The 17,987-nt window shown below is 44.5% G+C and overlaps 1 protein-coding gene across 7 annotated transcripts in view; it reads right to left on the bottom strand.

Annotated features, from left to right (window-relative positions):
- The window catches only part of BLACAT1 (BLACAT1 overlapping LEMD1 locus), a 74,835-nt gene that overhangs the window by 11,848 nt on the left and 45,000 nt on the right, over positions 1-17,987 (bottom strand). Inside the window, exon 1 of one of the 7 annotated variants that reach the window (XM_081916497.1) lies at positions 12,432-12,723. The exons of 5 other annotated variants lie outside the window; for them this stretch is intronic. The gene's annotated coding sequence lies outside the window, so the exon portion shown is untranslated. Of the gene's footprint in view, positions 1-11,677; positions 11,701-12,431; positions 12,724-17,987 lie in introns of those variants that run through there. One more of the 7 variants, XM_081916501.1, reaches the window with a different exon arrangement.

Below are 17,987 nucleotides of genomic sequence, written 5' to 3'. Positions count from 1 at the left end.
TCTAGCTCAGCCTTGTCTATTCTGAATGGCATTGTCTATACTGATTCTCCAGGATTTCCATCAGGAATTTCCCCCAGCTTTACCTGGAGGAAACAGAAACTGAACTTGGGACTTTGGGCATGAAAAATATGTGGTCCGCCACTGAGATACAGCACCTCCTCCAGTGCTCAGTTGTTGAATATTAACCAAGAAAGTCAAGTGATAGTGAGATGTTAGGCACCTCTAGAACTGTGGTAGATTCTACTGCAAGAAAGAGCATGTGCTCCCTTAGATGGCTACTGATAATAAAAAGTATACAAAGTACTATAAAGGTAAAGGGACCCCTGACCGTTAGGTTCAGTCGTGGACGACTCTGGGGTTGCGGCACTCATCTCACTTTATTGGCTGAGGGAGCCGGCGTACAGCTTCCGGGTCATGTGGCCAGCATGAGTAATCCGCTTCTGGTGAACCAGAGCTGCACACGGAAACACCATTTACCGGTACCTTCCTGATTGAGCGGTCCCTATTTATCTACTTGCACTTTGACATGCTTTCGAACTGCTAGGTTGGCAGAAGCAGGGACTGAGCAACGGGAGCTCACCCCATCGCGGGGATTCGAACCGCCGATCTTCTGATTGGCAGCTCCTAGACTCTGTGGTTTAACCCACAGCGCCATCTGAGTCCCTATACAAAGTTAAGGTACCTAGATGCAATTTATTATCATCATCATCATCATCATCATTATTGCCAGCTGCAACTTGCCTGAGATGAAATTGTACTGATTTGCTTTCCCTACTCCACCCCTGATGTGAGCTGCTTTGAGTACATTTAAATGGAAAAGCGGTAAAGAAAAAAAACCCCTATTCAGTGTAATAATAGGAGCGGTTTTATTAGTTGCCATTTTAGTCTGCTGGTTATTTATGTATCACATTTTATTGTTTGATTGCCATGTAACTCACCCTAGGACCTTTTGGTCAAGGGCAGATAATAAATATTTGTGACGCAGGAGACCCAGCCTCTCAGCTATCCAGTGGCACTAACAAAAGCTCTCACAACCAAACCACCTTGATTCTATTCAGTCTGAAATAGGGAGCAGAGGATAGAACAATGCACTATCCAAGTCAGGGTGAGTGGGCGCCAACCACAAAAGGAAGCCAGGCTCCTGCACTTTAAACATGTGTGTAGAAGAGGGAAATCCAATAGATGTAGCAATAAAAGCTACACCTGTTGAAATCCCCTCTTCTAAACAAGTCTTCAGGGTACAGAAGCCCAGCTTCCTTTTGTGTCTGGACACGCTTGCAGGGATAGTGGTTTGCGGGCTAGATCAATGGGGGAGACCCTCTCAGTCTAATTTTGCCTTTCTGGATCATTGCGATGATACCATGAGATAACTCCTACATATGCCGCTCTGAGCTCCTTCAAGGAAGGCTACAGTGCTAACATTTTTTCCCCTTCCCCGACCCTCCTATTCTTAATTTCTATTTCCCATTCCTTTCCTGGCCTTCTTGTATTAGCCACCAGCCTAAGAAATACACACACATATATCACAAAAGGACATACCACCCACCTCTTGCATTAAAAAAAAAAGCCTTAAAAAGAAATAAACTCAATTAGCAAAGGGAAGCACTGGCTCTTTAAAAGGAAATAATGGTGCCTATACAGCTGGCGTTTCAGGTTGCAGTGTTTGCAGAGAACCACTAATTAAAACATTGCTTCTGTAAAGTATGCTGATCCCATTGATTCCAATCCCAACCCCAACCCCCCTCAGCCTTCATATACACACAGTTAATTTGCTGCTAGGAAAGCAAAGTCGCAAGGGTCCTCATTATAAAAATTTCACTGGCTGCAGCTAATGGTTGTAATTAATAGGTGCAATAAATTTCAAATGGCCAGCCAGGGTGTTCATTAGTTTCAGCCTGAGTCAGCACCAGTGGGGTAGCCTGTTACTTAATAACCCATTTTCTAACTAACTGAAAGGGAGGGAGGGGAGGGTTCGACCCACCCAGCTATGGTTCAACACAACCAGAATTCTCTCGTCTCACTTGCCAAAAAGAGACAGAGCTGAGTAAATAATTTGCAGAGAACAATCTCCATTTGGACACACCTGCTTGACCCAGTTGCGTAAGAATGAGGCAGGGCAATCCAGATTGTATGTTAGCCAACAGGCCAATGTACACAGCCACCTGCAACAATTTGGCCAGATCGCTTAAAAACACACACACACACATGACAAAAAGATCCAATGTATCATTAGTTACAACTAGGGACAGCACAGTTGTTAACTGTCAGCTCCAAGGAGGTAAAAATAAAAGCCTGACATGCTTGAGATATTGCTGAGCATAAGGAAGTTGGTTAATGTAGTGTATCTACTAGCTACATTTTCAAACAACAGACATCTGCTTCCATGTTAAGCAGCAAAGTACATCACTATTGTGATTAGGTTTCCTGTAGGAGCAGGGCTCCTGTATCTTTAATACTTATGCAGGGGTTACGTTTTGGGGCCTCTGTGAGCATAAGTGAAATCATGTAAAGTGAGGAGTACTTGCCAAATACCCTCTCTGCCACTTTCTCTTCCATCCATACCAAAAATATCCACAACTAGAATTGAAGGAGGCTGGAGGATGTGTGGGAAAGCGGTGATGATGACAACGCTGCCCCGCATGCCAGCTGTTAGAGGGAAGGCTGAGCAGCTTAAACAAAGGCCCCCTGCACCTCTAGTCTCTTCAAGACTTCCTCCGCCTTCGCTGATGTCCTCTTTGGGCTCTGGGGAGGGTCTCCTCATGAGCCATGAGGACTCTCCAGCTCTCACCCACCATTTCCTGGTTTGAATTGAATTATTGAATTATTCCCCGGTGTTTGTGCATGTTATGCATTGTGCATAAGTGGAGGGGGGAGTCTGTAATAACAAAGTGGGCCCAGCAACACCATGTTGCGCTGTGGAGTCCTGCTGTTCCAGCTGGGGTGGCCACTCACCCCTGCCCAAGGGAATGCAACCCTTGTCGGAAAATAAAGGTTCCCTAGCCCTGCTTTCCTGAGAGATTTCAAGAGCAATGTCCAGTACGGTGGTACCTCGGGTTACAGACGCTTCAGATTACAGACGCTTCGGATTACAGACTCCGCTAACCCAGAAATAGTACCTCGGGTTAAGAACCTTACCTCAGAATGAGAACAGAAATCGCACGGCGGCAGCGGGAGGCCCCATTAGCTAAAGTGGTACCTCAGGTTAAGAACAGTTTCAGGTTAAGAACAGACCTCCAGAACAAATTAAGTGCTTAACCTGAGGTACCACTGTATACAGTTTGTGAGACAGGACCCCTATTGGATCCCCACTAAATGTGGGGACTCCCCTGGTTCATTTTTTTAGCTTCACTAGACCAGCGCTTCCATAGACTTGCTAATTATACATGTGCTCATTCAAATGGCTTATAAGGCACCAGTGAGAGGCACAGCTGGCCTTCCCATGACACGAAGGGTGGTGGTCACCTCAGGTGGCAGATCTGGGCCCAAGGAACATGCTGCTTGCCACCACACACACACACAGAAGAGGCGGTGATGTGGATCACCCACAGCGAAGGAGGCAACAGCATGTTGTGCCTGCAAGGGGGGTGGGGCTCAAGCAGCAAGCTGCCCAGGTCCAGCCTTGGTGGAAGGGTCAATATTCAGACCAATGAGAGCACCTTCAAACAGAGAGTTAAGCAAAGGTTACCAGATTTTTTTCAGTGAATCCGGGGACACTTTTCAACTTCAATGGATTTTGTATTCGGACTGATTTGTAAATCTGGGGACTGTCCCTGGGAAACGGGGACGTCTGTTACCCTTAAGTTAAGCCCACCCTGCCTCACTATGCTGCTTTAAGCTCTTTTTCTCAGCTGAGCTTCACACACACACCCCTTTCAACAGTGGCATTGCCACTTACTGCTAAAATGCCATCTGAGCGCCCAGTGGGGAAGATGGCGGGTAGCAGTGGCGCTACCACTGCAGAAAAATACTGTGCAGTCATGGCTGTGAGGGAATGAGAGGCCCCTCCAGCAACACCATGCAGGGGCCCCTAAAGCCTTGTGCCAGCTCTGAGAATGCTGGACTAGATTGCCTCTGGGTCTGATCCAGCAGGACTTTTTCATATACTTCTGGTTTGGGTACAATTTGGCAGAGTCGGGGGCAATGGCTCACGTATTCCATTAAGGTCCCCCTTCCTTTCCCCCTATAATTTCAACCATTAGATGACATTGTCACACTAATTTATCCATCCTATTGACAAAGCCCTACACAAAACGAAACGCTTTCTCTTGTCGTCCTTGCTGTCCGATGGGAGCATTGCAGGAACAGAGTGCTTCTTTTGGTATCTGCTTTGCTAAAAGGAAAATCAATAGCATAAAGAAGAGCGACACAAAGTGTGAGGGACAAAGATCTAACCTACATTACAAAAACTTGGTGATAAATTTGTTCAGGGCCTCTCTGCTAAACAAACAAATATTTATTGGGGACAACTTCACTTACTGTTTCTTGAATCTGTTGATATACGAATATAAAAATTTGCTCTTACAAACAATTGCCTGTCTCCTGTGTCTGGAATATAAAAAAGGATATTGGGCGTTCAATATTTAATTAAACAGAGAAACAAATTATCCCTGTCTCTTAGATTAGCAGGAGAAGCATTACAATTACAAGCAATTAGAATACGCAGTCCAGACCTTCTGCCATCTGAGACGGGGCTGTCTAAGGTGGAACTATATGCAGTCCTGCAACCACTCAGCAACACTGCTCAATTCCGATTCTATTGTCCCTGTATGCTTAGCATGTTGTTTCTAAAATCAGTATCTCGCTTGGCTGTTACAGAGATCACCAGATTATCAGTTTAGTTTATTGTCTGCTTTACAAGGGTTTTGTGAGTCCTGCTTAGTGCTAGACACAGATTCAGCTAATATATTCCCCCACTCCCACCCCAAGGAGAAGATCTTCCTTTCTACTCTGTTCCAGCCAGGATTGCTACTTATTTACTGGCCACTGCTCCTGTGCATTTAACAGCACCTTCATCAGCAGACATGAAACACCAATAACACATATCTGATGGTCATGAAAAGCTTCACCTACTGATTTTTACTCAGCTAGCTGTCTTTAAAGACATAAGAGTTGGCCAAGTGGGGCATTTTCCTGGCCAGCTGTCAAGCCCCAGAATACATACTGTACAGAGTTCTAGGGTGCTTCTAGATAACCTAGTTGTTGAGCATTCATTCTGATTGGTTTGTGGAGAGGCTCGATGACATTGCGACAAAGCAAAAGTTGCCACACACTTTCCACTGCATTTCCCCATCCCTTCCCTTACTGCAGAGTCTTTTGGGAAAGCAAGTTTGTTCCACAAGAGCTCTAAACCAGCTTTAATTACACAACCTGAATTTGCTGGTATGTGGTTGTCATTATTTTGGGATGGGATTCAGTCTGGAAGTGCCCCTTTGATCCTCGTAAAAGGATTACTGTCCCTATGGATTCTATCATCATCATCATCATCATCATCATCATTTTAATGGACTGTACTGGCTACCTCTTCCAGATGAACTAACTTGGGGATCAGAAAGTAGCAGAAGTGAGCAAGCACCACACAGGGAAGGTTGAGGGTTTGAGAAGAGCTGCTCCTCAATCCTTTTCAGTAATGTTGACCATTTAAAAGTCTGGCCTTCCAAAGCTCCTGGGCCCCCGATGCAGCTGCCCTGATCATTAAGAGATACAATTGGGGGGGGGGCGGAAAAAGCGAAAACAGGCCTGTACATTCCATAGGGGTTTTGTTCCAATTCAGGCTCGGCTAAAGGCAAAGGGGATTTTGCTCATTACTTTCCCAGCACAAGAAAACATTTTGGTTTGCAACAAAGAAGCTGGTTAAATGGGCTCTTTATCCCCCTCCATCCCTTTTCCTATTATTGCTAGTTAATTAGGCACTGGCCATCCAAGTCCCCTTCATTCACCGCTACGAGAAATACAATCAGAAAAGCAGGTGTGTGGTATGACCTTTGCAGTTGGCACTGCAGCACACAAAGGGAGTGTCTGCCATAGGAGCAGAGGCGCATTTTCTAGGGTGGTCGTGTTAGAAAGAAGTCTCAGATATCATACGCCTAGATATAAAGGAGTAGGAGGTGGAGGATGACCTCCACCCACCCACTTTTCAAAATAACCTATCCATACACAAATACACAACTACCCAGTCATTCAGTGATAAGACTGGCAGCTGTTTACAGCAAGTAAAATGTAGAGCTCCTTGCTACAGCAACATGCGCTTCTCAGAGGCACTAACCACAGCTGGATTGCCAACTGACCAGAAAACCCCAAACTGGCTTGGTCTGCCATATTTGCTTTTATTAGCTGCTTGATCTGCCAAAATTAGCAGGTGGAACTTTTTTTAGCCCGGAGGAAAGTGTTATCGGCTGCTCCTGTCTGCAGAAATCAGCAGGTGATTTTTTATATATATAACAGCATGTAGATAAATATTATCACCTGCTGGTGTTTGGACACCCAACGGCTGCCAAAGGCACAGCTAGGGAGGCCGGTTGAGAAGCTGATAAGACCATGCTGAAATGCCCAGATTTTGGCATATCAGGCTCTCCAAATGTACCTGTGAAGTGACTCTTTCCAACAATATGCTATCAAAATTCAGCTGATTGCCTTTTTGGCAGAATATGCTTAAAAGCAACAATCCTTCTTAAGCAGAGGGAGATCCGTTGTACTCAGTGGGACATAAGAAACATGTTTAGGACTGTGCTGTGAGAGTGTCATCAGAAAACAGAACGCCACATGTATGTTTGTACCCAGGAATTTGGCACCACATACATATTAAGGAGGAGGGCTTTTTATGTGGCTGCCATGCACATTTAAAAGGAAGCAGACTTCATTTGCAGATTCCCTAGTGGCAGGAAATCCATGTCTTCCGGAGTGCTGGTCTATTGTAACTGTGCTGTGGGTTGAGAAGTCAAACTTTTCGATTTCTTAGCTTCCCTCAGCTGTTGGCTGGGACACCTGTGGAACCTGACTGTGAGAAACTGTCTCTAATTACCTGGTAGCTGCTCTCGGCACGCCTAGTTAACTACCATCACTCGGTGTATCTTTCATGGAAATGGCCCTGCATTCTGCTCAGAGCATTTATTATGATGGGCTTTTTGCAAGGCAATGGAATCTTTGGGCCCTGGGTTTGAAAGCAGAGGTCTGGTGTGTGTTTTTCTTTAAAAAGGAAACATCTCACAACAACTGAGCTGTATCCTGAGCACTGCAGTGGCTGTTCTGACCTCTGGATGGAGAGAAGAAGCCCAGAAGTATAGAGACCAGTCCCTTCACCTCTGTACGTTCATTTGCTAAGTATTCCTTGCCACATTCACCCAGCTAAGTCTCGCTATACCCTAGCCTCTTTTTCATTCACCGTTGGTTACAAAATAAATATGGATGTTTGGTTTTATTAAATGAAGGAGGGATAGCATTAAGGAATCTGTATTTCACACAGCTTTGCTGAGGTGCCCAAGAAAGTGGATTATTCCTCTGTGTAGCCCATGGCTTTTAGCCCTACATGAGTTATGAAAAGCAATCACATAGGAATAAAAAGCCATAGACCACAGCAGAGGGCTTAAAGAGGATAAGCGGAACGACTTTAGAAAAATACAAAAGAAGGGGAAGAAAAGGGGCCACCTTGACTGTGTCTCCAGTGTTCCACATTACAGAGGCATTCCAGGAAATGCTACCTTGGCTAGTCATGTCCTCAGTAATTGATCCACTTTGATAGTTTCCAGTCTACTCTAAGCTCAGCCCTAATGAAATTTCCTTTGTCTGTTTGTGCTCATCTCTTGAGATAAGCTTTTAGTGGCCTCATCCTGCTTTTGCAGAGCAGGGGATATCTTAGAATGAGTCTCAATAAATTCAAAAGTGAAATCCACAAGTTCCTGATTGCTCCAGCAAGCCCCATGTGGAGCCAGGTAGCACAGCCCATATAAAAGTATCCAGCACTGCTAGGATTTGGCTAATAGATCAGCAGAGCATGTTGACTGCTAGACACTTGGGAAACTGGCTGTACTTTGAAGAACTTCTGAAAATAATGATGCACTCCAAGCTATCCTGCAAGAAGAGGAGTAAAATGGATTTGACAAAGATCATATAGCGCAAGTCTCTAGGACTGAGCCCAGATATTTTCACTGGATGAATTAAATTTGTAATCAACCTTCAAATCTTTTTGTATTCACTTCAGATTCTCCAATTCAATTCAAAAAACTCTCCTAAGAATTTAAAAGTTTACATTTAAAACATTTGCACGTATAAACATGTATAATTTGCTTGATCGTTGCCCCTTTCATGAAATATCACAGCAAGGGATCTGTTTGCTAACTGTGACACAAAGGGAAGAGGAATTGCCAAGCCTCTGAAAAAGCCAGCTCTCAAAGTATTATATGACAAATAGCCCCCAAACCAGTCACAGCTGGACATCTGAGTAACATTGCACCATGCTGCACACTGAAATCAGGATATGCCAAATTGAGTTTGAAAATTTACTGTAGCCCAATTGTTCCACATTTGTATTTTTCCTACAAGACACAGTGAGGCAAGCAAGGCCAATTTCAGATATGCACTCCCTATGCTCACAACTGTAGGTTTTATGTGTATGATGCTCAGCGGCTCATGCAGAGGCGCACAACTGCTGGCAATTTTCCGTAAGATACGGAAAGATAATACATCAGTGAAAGAGAAGCCACTTGCTATTCTTTCAGCAGTGAATTATTTTCCAGCATTTTCCCATAAGCATGCATTTCAAATGCCCCTTTGTAGGCATGGCCGGCAGCAGGAATATAAGAAAAAATGCAACTTTGAATACAAGCCCACAACTTGAGTGTTTGCACAAATATGCAGTCTTGCCTTTCAGTCTGAAATGTGTCCTCTGAGAATGTTATGCAAGTCAGAAAGGGAGAGGGAAATACTTTTTTTAAACCAAATGTACATTTTCCAGTCAATGTAGGTTTTAATTCCATTTACAGACACAAGAAATGCGAGACCTGATTTAAGCATCACTCATGAAAATGGCCCGAAATGAATGAATGCCAGCCTGTGGAGCTCTGAAAGGTGTACAAAACAAGACTCTCTCTCTCTTTTTGTAGTTGCCAGACAAAGGGGATAAAGAGAGTTGCACTGAGTGTACGATTTCCGCCTCCCGCGTTTCAGGTGGATGGTCTCTCTCCTCAGCTGCCTTTTCAAAGGAACCTCTCTCGGTGCTTAGGCCGGGGAAACTACAAAAAGAAAGAAGGGCTCTTGGAATAAGGGAAATGCTTTAATTAGAGAAGAACAAAATCTCCCCAGTGCTCCTTCCTACAGATGGGAACAGTTCCTGCTCTTTAATGAATGTGTCTGCACCTTGTGCTCAAGATGGGATTTGTGGGCTAAATCTGCCGAGCGCCTGTGGAAATCAATGAACTTACATGAGTTTGGCCAGCTGAAGGTTTGGCTCTCTGCCTTTTACTTTTCTCTCTGTACAAACACTGCTCTGACTCATGCTTGCTCAACAACAGTGCTTATTTACTAACTTAACCAAAACAGGAGGATGGCTGGTAGAGGAAGAACTTCCACATCCATCTTTTGTTCCTTCCCCAAGACTTCTGAAACTGCTATTTTCAAGCAACCTCAGAAAGCTAGTGTGCTCTGTCTGTCTGTCTGTCTGTCTCGGCAGTGAACCTTGCAGCCTACAATGTGGAACATCTGGTATGACTTTGCCTAACATTGCTGGCTATCGAATCACATGGGCTCTCAATTCTGACCTAACTATTCCCTTCCAAAATCAGAAAAAGTATGTATATGTGTGTATTTATAGGAAAGTCATTATCTCTATGAGAGCAATAAGCAGCCGTGTGTGTGTGTGTGTGTGTGTGTGTGTGTGTGTGTGTAGATGTCCAGTGCATGACCTGCTGCAAAATCTAGGCAAGCTCAGATGAATGATCCCCATCGCCCATAAACACCCATCACAAATACATGACAGCCAGTATGATGCAGTAGATGAAGTGTTTGGCTTAAGAGGATAGACCTGGATTCAAACCCCCATTCAGCCATGAAGCTCAGCCAAAGTTGATTTTAGGTCAGTTACTGTCTCTCAGTCTGATCTACCTTATAGGATTGTTGTGAGAACTCTCTGTCTCTCTCTCTCTCTCTCTGTATGTGTGTGTGAAAACTATGTACAATGCCTTGATCTCTTTGGTGGAAGATAGGGAAATAAATAAATATGCATACCTTTCACAGCTGCAGTGGGTGCTTCTCACTAGCTCACTCCATAGTGCTAAAGAAAGCTGAATTGATCATGAACGAACACAACACAAAATACCCTTTCTTGTTTAACATTTTGTTTTAAAACTTTGATTAGTGCATAGTTTATTTAAGTGCAGAAATTAGGGTGGTTTGGTTGTGTCCATCACAGGAGACACGGCTGGTAGTGCCCTCACCATATGCTTTTATAAGGTCATGTATCATGGACAATGTCCTATAAAACAGTCAGTACAAAGCTGTAATCTTCTGTGCATGCTTTGTGTTTCAAACTATATGTCCAATCATAATTCCAACGGCTGCTAAGAGGACCTCTGTCTTATATATGCACCTTCCATTTCACTGCAACATCTGTGAACTTTATTCTCTCCTATTACACAGTCCGGAAAGCTACATGTCTAGCTGCATTTGTATGGGCAGTGTCCTCAGGGCATGCATAATATGCTATATGTACAATATATTTTCCCCCACTAAAAGCTCATGGGAATGAACCATAGAGTGCAGCTCCTGTTTTCCAGAAGAGTCATGCAAGCTTAAAGTGAGGTCTCTCTGGAAACTTCCCACTTCTACCAGCTCATACTGCAGTTAGGTAATTTTAGACTCTGAACTTTATGTATTTAGGCGGACTGCTCTCTTTTAAATGGTGATGTGTGTTATATCCCTTACTTAAAAAATAAAATAAAATAAAATGTGGTTAGCTAAGCCCACAGTGTTTTGGGTCCTCCCCTCCCATTCATTCTGATTCATGGTGTCCTGGACTTCTGCCCCAGGGAGATGGGGCATTCTGATGATATCACTGCTACCAGCCATGCAACCACCAGGAGCAAGTATGGCAGTGGAAATGGCTCCTTTACTTTACGGCCTGCATAGTCAAAGATGGCAGTATTCTGCACTATGGTTGTACAGAGGGGAAAAGAAAAATGGAGGCCTCCCATTCTGCTCCTCCTGCCTACTCAGTAGGGGTGTTCAAGCATTACCTTCATCAGGTGTACTATATGTGTACCTGTGTACACAAATAGCTGAGCTGTATGCTCACAGTTATTCTCATGTAACATAATGTTCAGTGGGTGTGCAGTCTGTGTACTCAACAGTTGGCTGTACAAGTCATCAAGTGTACACCCTTTCAGACAAACAATTGTACATGCATAGATACAGCCTGAAGGGAATTTCAGCAATGCATACATAAAGGCCAGTTTCACAAGTGATGCTTGAACATTTTTGGATTTTCCACTATAAACCAAATTTAAAAACCTGCTTTGACTGAGCTCATATATTAAATATGGCACGTTGGCACCATTAATCACAACAGGACATCTCATGCTAACAGTACAATCATCTATGCTTGCTCAGAAGAAAGTCCTGCTAGGTTTATTGGAGCTTAGTCCCAAGTAAGTGTTCAAAACCTTAAACTACAAACAGTATTCATACTTACCTGTGAATAAAGACCACTGGATTTAGTGGGACATACAGCTTGTTCAATGCACAAAAAGTCATCTTAGCATCATTTGTGAAAGCACCAAAAGTCATAGCCTTTTATTCCAGATTGATTAGCTTCAAATGACCTACAACTCTATGTTCAATCACTAACACAGATTAGTCTTCTCTATGGAGCCATCTCCCCTCTAAAGGCCTTTTCGCACTTGCTAAAAACTCAGTTAATTTCTCTGATGTTTGCTGGTCATTTGTACCAGTTGGTTGTATTTCTTAATTTTATTCCTTCCCCGGTCTGCCAGCTGCTGTTTTAGTTTGTATCGTAATTTTAATATTTACTTGTTCTTATTCTTTTTACTGTAAACCGCCTTGCGATTTCAAATGTAAGGCAGTATAGAAATATTTTGTGTGAAAAAGAATAAAAGAATAGGTGCACGCTCTGCACCTAAATGTACACAGAAAGCCGACAAACCCTCCAGCTCTTTTGCCACACTTCATCTCCCATGTATTGGCTGTGCAGTTGCAAATAAGGGTAGATAGAACGGGTCAAGGCATAAACGAACCAGAGTGATCTCGAACCTGGTGCTCCCTAAGCGCTCACACCTTTCACCACCACCTCCACTTCCCCCCTGCTGCCAAACCATTCCTCGCCACGCTGCACATACAACATGCACACCCCTCTCCAAATTAAAAGGACCGAACCTGAGACTTATTCTGAAGTCTCTGGTCTGACCACTAGACGCAGAGGATCTCACCTTCAGCAGACAAAACCCCCTGGTAGCGGAGAGGGTGCCAAGGCAGGCAGGTGAGAAGGATGCAGGCCTTAAGGACAGCACCAGGTAGCAGCATCAAGCCCTCAAGCTGGTGACAAGAAGCCAGGCCAGGCTTTGTCCTTCCTAGACCTCCCATCAAAGCTTCAGGAAAAGATTGTCCCGCTTGTAAGCACCCAAGCAATCCAGCTGGTGGCTAGCCCTGAGCATGCTGCTTCCCACTCCAGCTTCGGAAATCTGAGCTGTGTGTCCAACTAAACCTGACTCATTTTGTGTGTGTGTGTGTGAAGCCCCGGACCCCTCCCTTCCCGTCATCTCCCCCCTCCTCTCCCCTCCCTCTAGGTTCCTCCGGCAGTAGCCAAGCAGCTACTGTTGTGCTTCATACTTGAACTGATTCCGCATCAAGGCTCTTGGCGGTGGTGGAGGCGGCCGGGTGGGGGGAGGCTCGGAGAGATCAGGTATTTCTCCATTCCTGACTCTGGAGGGCCCTGGTAACAAAGGCTCTATTTAACCAGATCCTGTGAAGCAGAAACCTCTTGTATCTACTTCACTGCCTTTGATCTAACTCCCCCAGTGGGATGTGTATTAGTCATGTCCCTCCTGCTAAGCTGTTGCAGCCAAGAACCTGGGGTGTAAGCTCCCCTCCACCCCTCCCCACCTTCCCCTGTTTTGGAAGGCCTCTCCTCCTCTGTGGAGGCATGGCAGAAAGGGCTCACCCATCCCTGTCTGGTCACAGCTGTTTCCCTGCCCTACAGCCTCTCCCTGCCCCAAACAGGCAGCGCCTTCCCAGCCTCCAGATTTTCAAGGATGAGATACAGACACTTATCCCTGCCTTTTATCACTCGCCCAACCATTGAAGTGACAGCATCAATATTCCGCTATGCCTTAGAGCCCTCTTTTATTATGAGCTTTCCCCCCCTTGCTGTGACTAAGCACCTTGCAAAATCCATTCAGTCCTGGCTTAGCATCCTGAGAACATTGAAGCTGGTGGATGCGTTTCTTTTTTCCAAAAGGGCTTTACTGGCAGCTGGACAAGGGGCAAACAAAGGAAATATTTGACTGGATGCCTAGATCTTCTGGTACTGAATGTGCTTTTTAAACTCCTGCCTTGCGAAGATCCTCTGCTGTGGCTCCTTTATCACAAAAAAAACTTTTTTGGGGGGGGTAGAGGCATTGTGGGGAGATATATCTTAAGAGGATGTGGTCTCTGGATTATGGGACCCAAGAAGCAGAGCTAGCCTCCAACAGCTACCAGAATTTCCCCCCACTGATAACAAATGCCTTAATAGCTTAGATCAGCGTATTGTCAATGACTGAGAAAACATTTATGTTTTCCATTGACCAAGTGCATGCAAGTCTCTCAGAATTTTAAAGTTATTCTGTTCTTCTGGCACCCTCCTACATGGTCTTATTTCCAGTGCAGAAAAGAAAAACAGAGAGCTAGTATCTTCCCCAACCTCTAGTGCCTTTCAGATGTTGTTAGACTACAACTCCCACCATCCCTGACCATTGGCTATGTTGGCCTGGGGTTATGGGAGTTGTAGTCCCATCTAAACATCTCGTAGGCACTAGGTTAGGTAAGGCTGGTATAGTGGCTAGAATGTCATCTGGATGACATCTGGATTGTCCATTGGATGATCTTGGACCAGTCACTGTCTCCCAACCTAATCTACCTAACAGGATTGTTGTAAGGATAGGTAAAAGGTAAAGGACCCCTGACCGTTAAGTCCAGTCATAGAAGACTCTGGGGTTGCGGCGCTCATCTCGCTTTAGAGGCCAAGGGAGCTGGCGTTTGTCTGCAGACAGTTTTTCCAGTTTTTCCAGGTCATGTGGCCAGCATGACTAAGCTACTTCTGGCGCAACAGAACACCAAAACCAGAGCAGCACATGGAAACGCCGTATACCTTCCCACCGGAGCAGTGCCTATTTATCTACTTGCACTTTTTCACGTACTTTCAAACCACTAGGTTGGCAGGAGCTGGGACTGAGCAACGGGAGCTCACCTTCTGATCCGTGAGCCCAAGAGGCTCAGTGGTTTAGTGCCACCTGTGTCCCTTTGAAATAAGGGTAGGAAAGAACAATTCCACGAGGTCCTTGGAGGAAGGATGGTATAAAATGTGCTTTAAAATAGTAAACAGAAAGTTCAAAGAGAGCATTTATCCTGGCAGCACACCTGTGAGGTAGGTTAGGCTGTGGGACGGAGCATGGCATTTGAACCCTGATCTCTTTAGTCCTGCCTCACAGGGTTGTTGTGATGACAAAACGAGAAGGGGAATAACACCATGCAGGCCACCTTGAATTCCTTGGCAGAAAGGTGGGATATTGTATTTATTTATGATGTTTATATACCACTTAATCATTCACATTTCTAAGCAGGGTACTTAAAAACAGAACATACAGAGAATGCAATAACAGAATAATGCAAACTTATCATAAAACTGAACACTACATTAACATGCCTGCTGGAACAAGCAGGTCTTAGTCATGGGTCTGAAGTTCAGCAAGGACAGTCCCTGCATGAAAGAAGGTCCACAGGTTTGGGCCCACTGCACCCTAAACGTATTCAGTTTTTCTTGGTGCAGGATTTGGATTGCTTGGGCGCATACTTTTTATTTTTGCACACAGCTTTTAAGATGTCCCACAGAACTGGAGGAGAATGTGGTTAAGAATGTGTCTTCCAAACCTCCCACTCCTACCAGCCACAACACTTAATTCCTCCATTAACTCTGTTGACCTGGATGTCTCAGTTCAACATATAGTCAGGTGCATCCAAGCCCATTTATTTCAGTGATCTTAGGAGCACAGAATCAAAGAACTGAAGTATTGGAAGGGACCCCAATGGTCATCTAGTCTAACTCCCTGCCCACAGCTGTCCCTGGGTGGGCTCAAACTGCCAAACTTCTGGCTAATAGCCACATCTACCGTCACACTGTGCCAGTTGAGGGTCGCTCAAATGGGAGTTGCATTGACCAAGAATTAAGCCTGGGCCTCCCGAATGGCAGTCAAGAATTCTACCACTGAACCACCAATACACCTTTAAGTAATGCTTGTAGCCAATGTGCTCTAAGAAAAGCTTATGCACTTACATGTAGACTGCATTGCACTGTGAGAGATGGAAATGCTGCCACCACTTCAGCCTGGCCAAGAAGATTAAGTCCCACAACGGAAAATATACCATTAATGTGCCCAAAGAATCAGATTAGGCAAGGAAGGCTGGGAGTCCATAATGTCTTCCCCACAATTTCAGCTATGGAAATAAGAAACCTGTCTGAGGAGAGGGGATTTTGGTAACATTGGGATGTGAAGTCTAGAAAGCCTACTCATTGCTAGGCTAAATTAGGCCCATTTAAAAATTCTCTTATTCCTAGAAAATGCATGGAAAGTACCTAGCTTATGTCATCAGAACTAAACTCTGTGAAGAGCTGGCACTGATCCACTTTCCATGAAGTTCACAGATCTAAGCTGAGGACAACCTTTCACAATTCTGGTGTCTGCCTGAAAACTTTCTCATGATTCGGTTGGATAGACTTGCTGCCCCTCAAAGCACATTCCTATACATGCCTACTGAGAAGGAAGGCCCATTAAGTTCAGCTAGGCTTACTCCTAGGTAAGATGGCATAGGGCTGCAGCCTTAGTTCCTTCGTGGTGGTAGTGAAGAAAATGGATGGTGGCAAGAACGTTCTAAAATGTCACATACTGAAATTTTCTGTATCCAGGTTGTTTATTCCATTACTGACACCATTTTATTTGATTCATTAAAAAAGTTGCAGTCATTTATTTTATTCTCTCTTTTTTTTAAAATGCCTCAAACTTTGTCAAGGTGTCTCACAGACACACACACAAACAAACAAACACACTTTGTATCTAGTTGTGTAGAATTTGACAGACTTGATCTCATAAGATGATCTCTAAAGGCCTTGCCATGCCTGCTAATGTTGACCAATTCTGTAAAAAAAGAAAGAAAGAAAGTTAAAGGTATTTGCTGATTTCCCCATTTCAGTCAATGAGGAAGAGTCCTGAAATCTGGGAGGGGGCAACAACTGTCTCCTTGTCTTCTCTCCACACCCATGGACAACCATGGGTGGGAGGACTGGCAGAATGGGTGGCAGAGCAGGAGGATATTGGGCTTTTCAAGTGTTCGAAGTTAAATGCTTGAAGAGACCTCAGGGCTCCCCCCCCCCCCCCGGCATTCAGCTTGAACATTTCAAAAGCTCAAGGCATTTTTTGAGTGAACCAGAGAAAGCTTGCATATCCCTAGTCAAAACATCCGTATCAAATCTCAAGTGGGAGCATTAAATAAAACTTGGCTAGTCTGAGGAGGAGAATAGTGCATAGTCCAAAAAAAGAATGGAATAAAATCTGCAACTTCAGCTGCAGGATTCTCTGCATATTTATTCCATTGCTTTTTCCTAACATACATCTGCAACTGAAAGGAGAAGAGAAAGGCTCTTATCCATTTTCCCAGTTACCTTCTCAGTACAGAAGATTATAATTACCATATTTTTCGCTCTATAAGACGCACCAGACCACAAGACGCACCTAGTTTTTGGAAGAGGAAAACAAGGGAAAAAATATTCTGAATCCCAGAAGCCAGAACAGCAAGAGGGATCGCTGCGCAGCGAAAGCAGCAATCCCTCTTGCTGTTCTGGCTTCTGGGATAGCTGCGCAGCCTGCATTCGCTCCATAACACACACACACATTTCCCCTTACTTTTTAGGAGGGAAAAAGTGAGTCTTATAGAGCAAAAAATACGGTAAGCTAGATAATTTGAGCTGGACTGTTTTCTATTGTCTAAAACAGCATGAAAATTAGGAGAAATAGAAATCCTACTTTTTAAATAGCTTGCTATCCACTATTTTGGCTGTCAGAGGAGGACGCGCTACCAAGCTTTATTCTCAGGATGCAATGAAGATGCCCTTTAGGGAAATTTGGCTATAATTCCTGTCCGCTAAAAAAGAAAAGTAAAATTGCATCACACTGGCAATCTCACTTGTATATGCAAGGGCCATAGCTCAGTGGTAGAGCACATGTTTTTCTTGAAAAAGCCCACAGGTTCAACCCATGGCATCTCCAGTTAGGGTGGGAAGGGACTCCAGCCTGATATCCTGGAGAGCTGCTGGCAGCCAGTGTAGACAGTACTAAGCTAGATGGACCAGTGCTCTAGCTTGGTATAAGGCAGCTTCCTGTATACAGTGGTACCTTGGGTTAAGTACTTAATTCATTCCAAAGGTCCGTACTTAACCTGAAACTGTTCTTAACCTGAAGCACCACTTTAGCTAATGGGGCCTCCCACTGCCGCCGCGCCGCCGGAGCACGATTTCTGTTCTCATCCTGAAGCAAAGTTTTTAACTATTTCTGGGTTAAAGGAGTCTGTAACCTGAAGCGTATGTAACCTGAAGCATATGTAACCCAAGGTACCACTGTATTTGAAATACCCGGCTGGCCTACCCTTATGAGCTTAAAGTACCTGTGCTTTGAAAACTGCCCAGGTGATTTATCAGCCTTTAGGTTTGGGGCATCCACAAGCTTTCACTGCCTCCT

Source organism: Podarcis melisellensis (assembly GCF_964234715.1).
Source record: "Podarcis melisellensis genome assembly, chromosome: 6".
Classification (NCBI taxonomy): domain Eukaryota; kingdom Metazoa; phylum Chordata; class Lepidosauria; order Squamata; family Lacertidae; genus Podarcis; species Podarcis melisellensis.
Note: the sequence above shows the minus strand (reverse complement) of the source record. Positions and strands in the feature narration are given on the sequence as shown.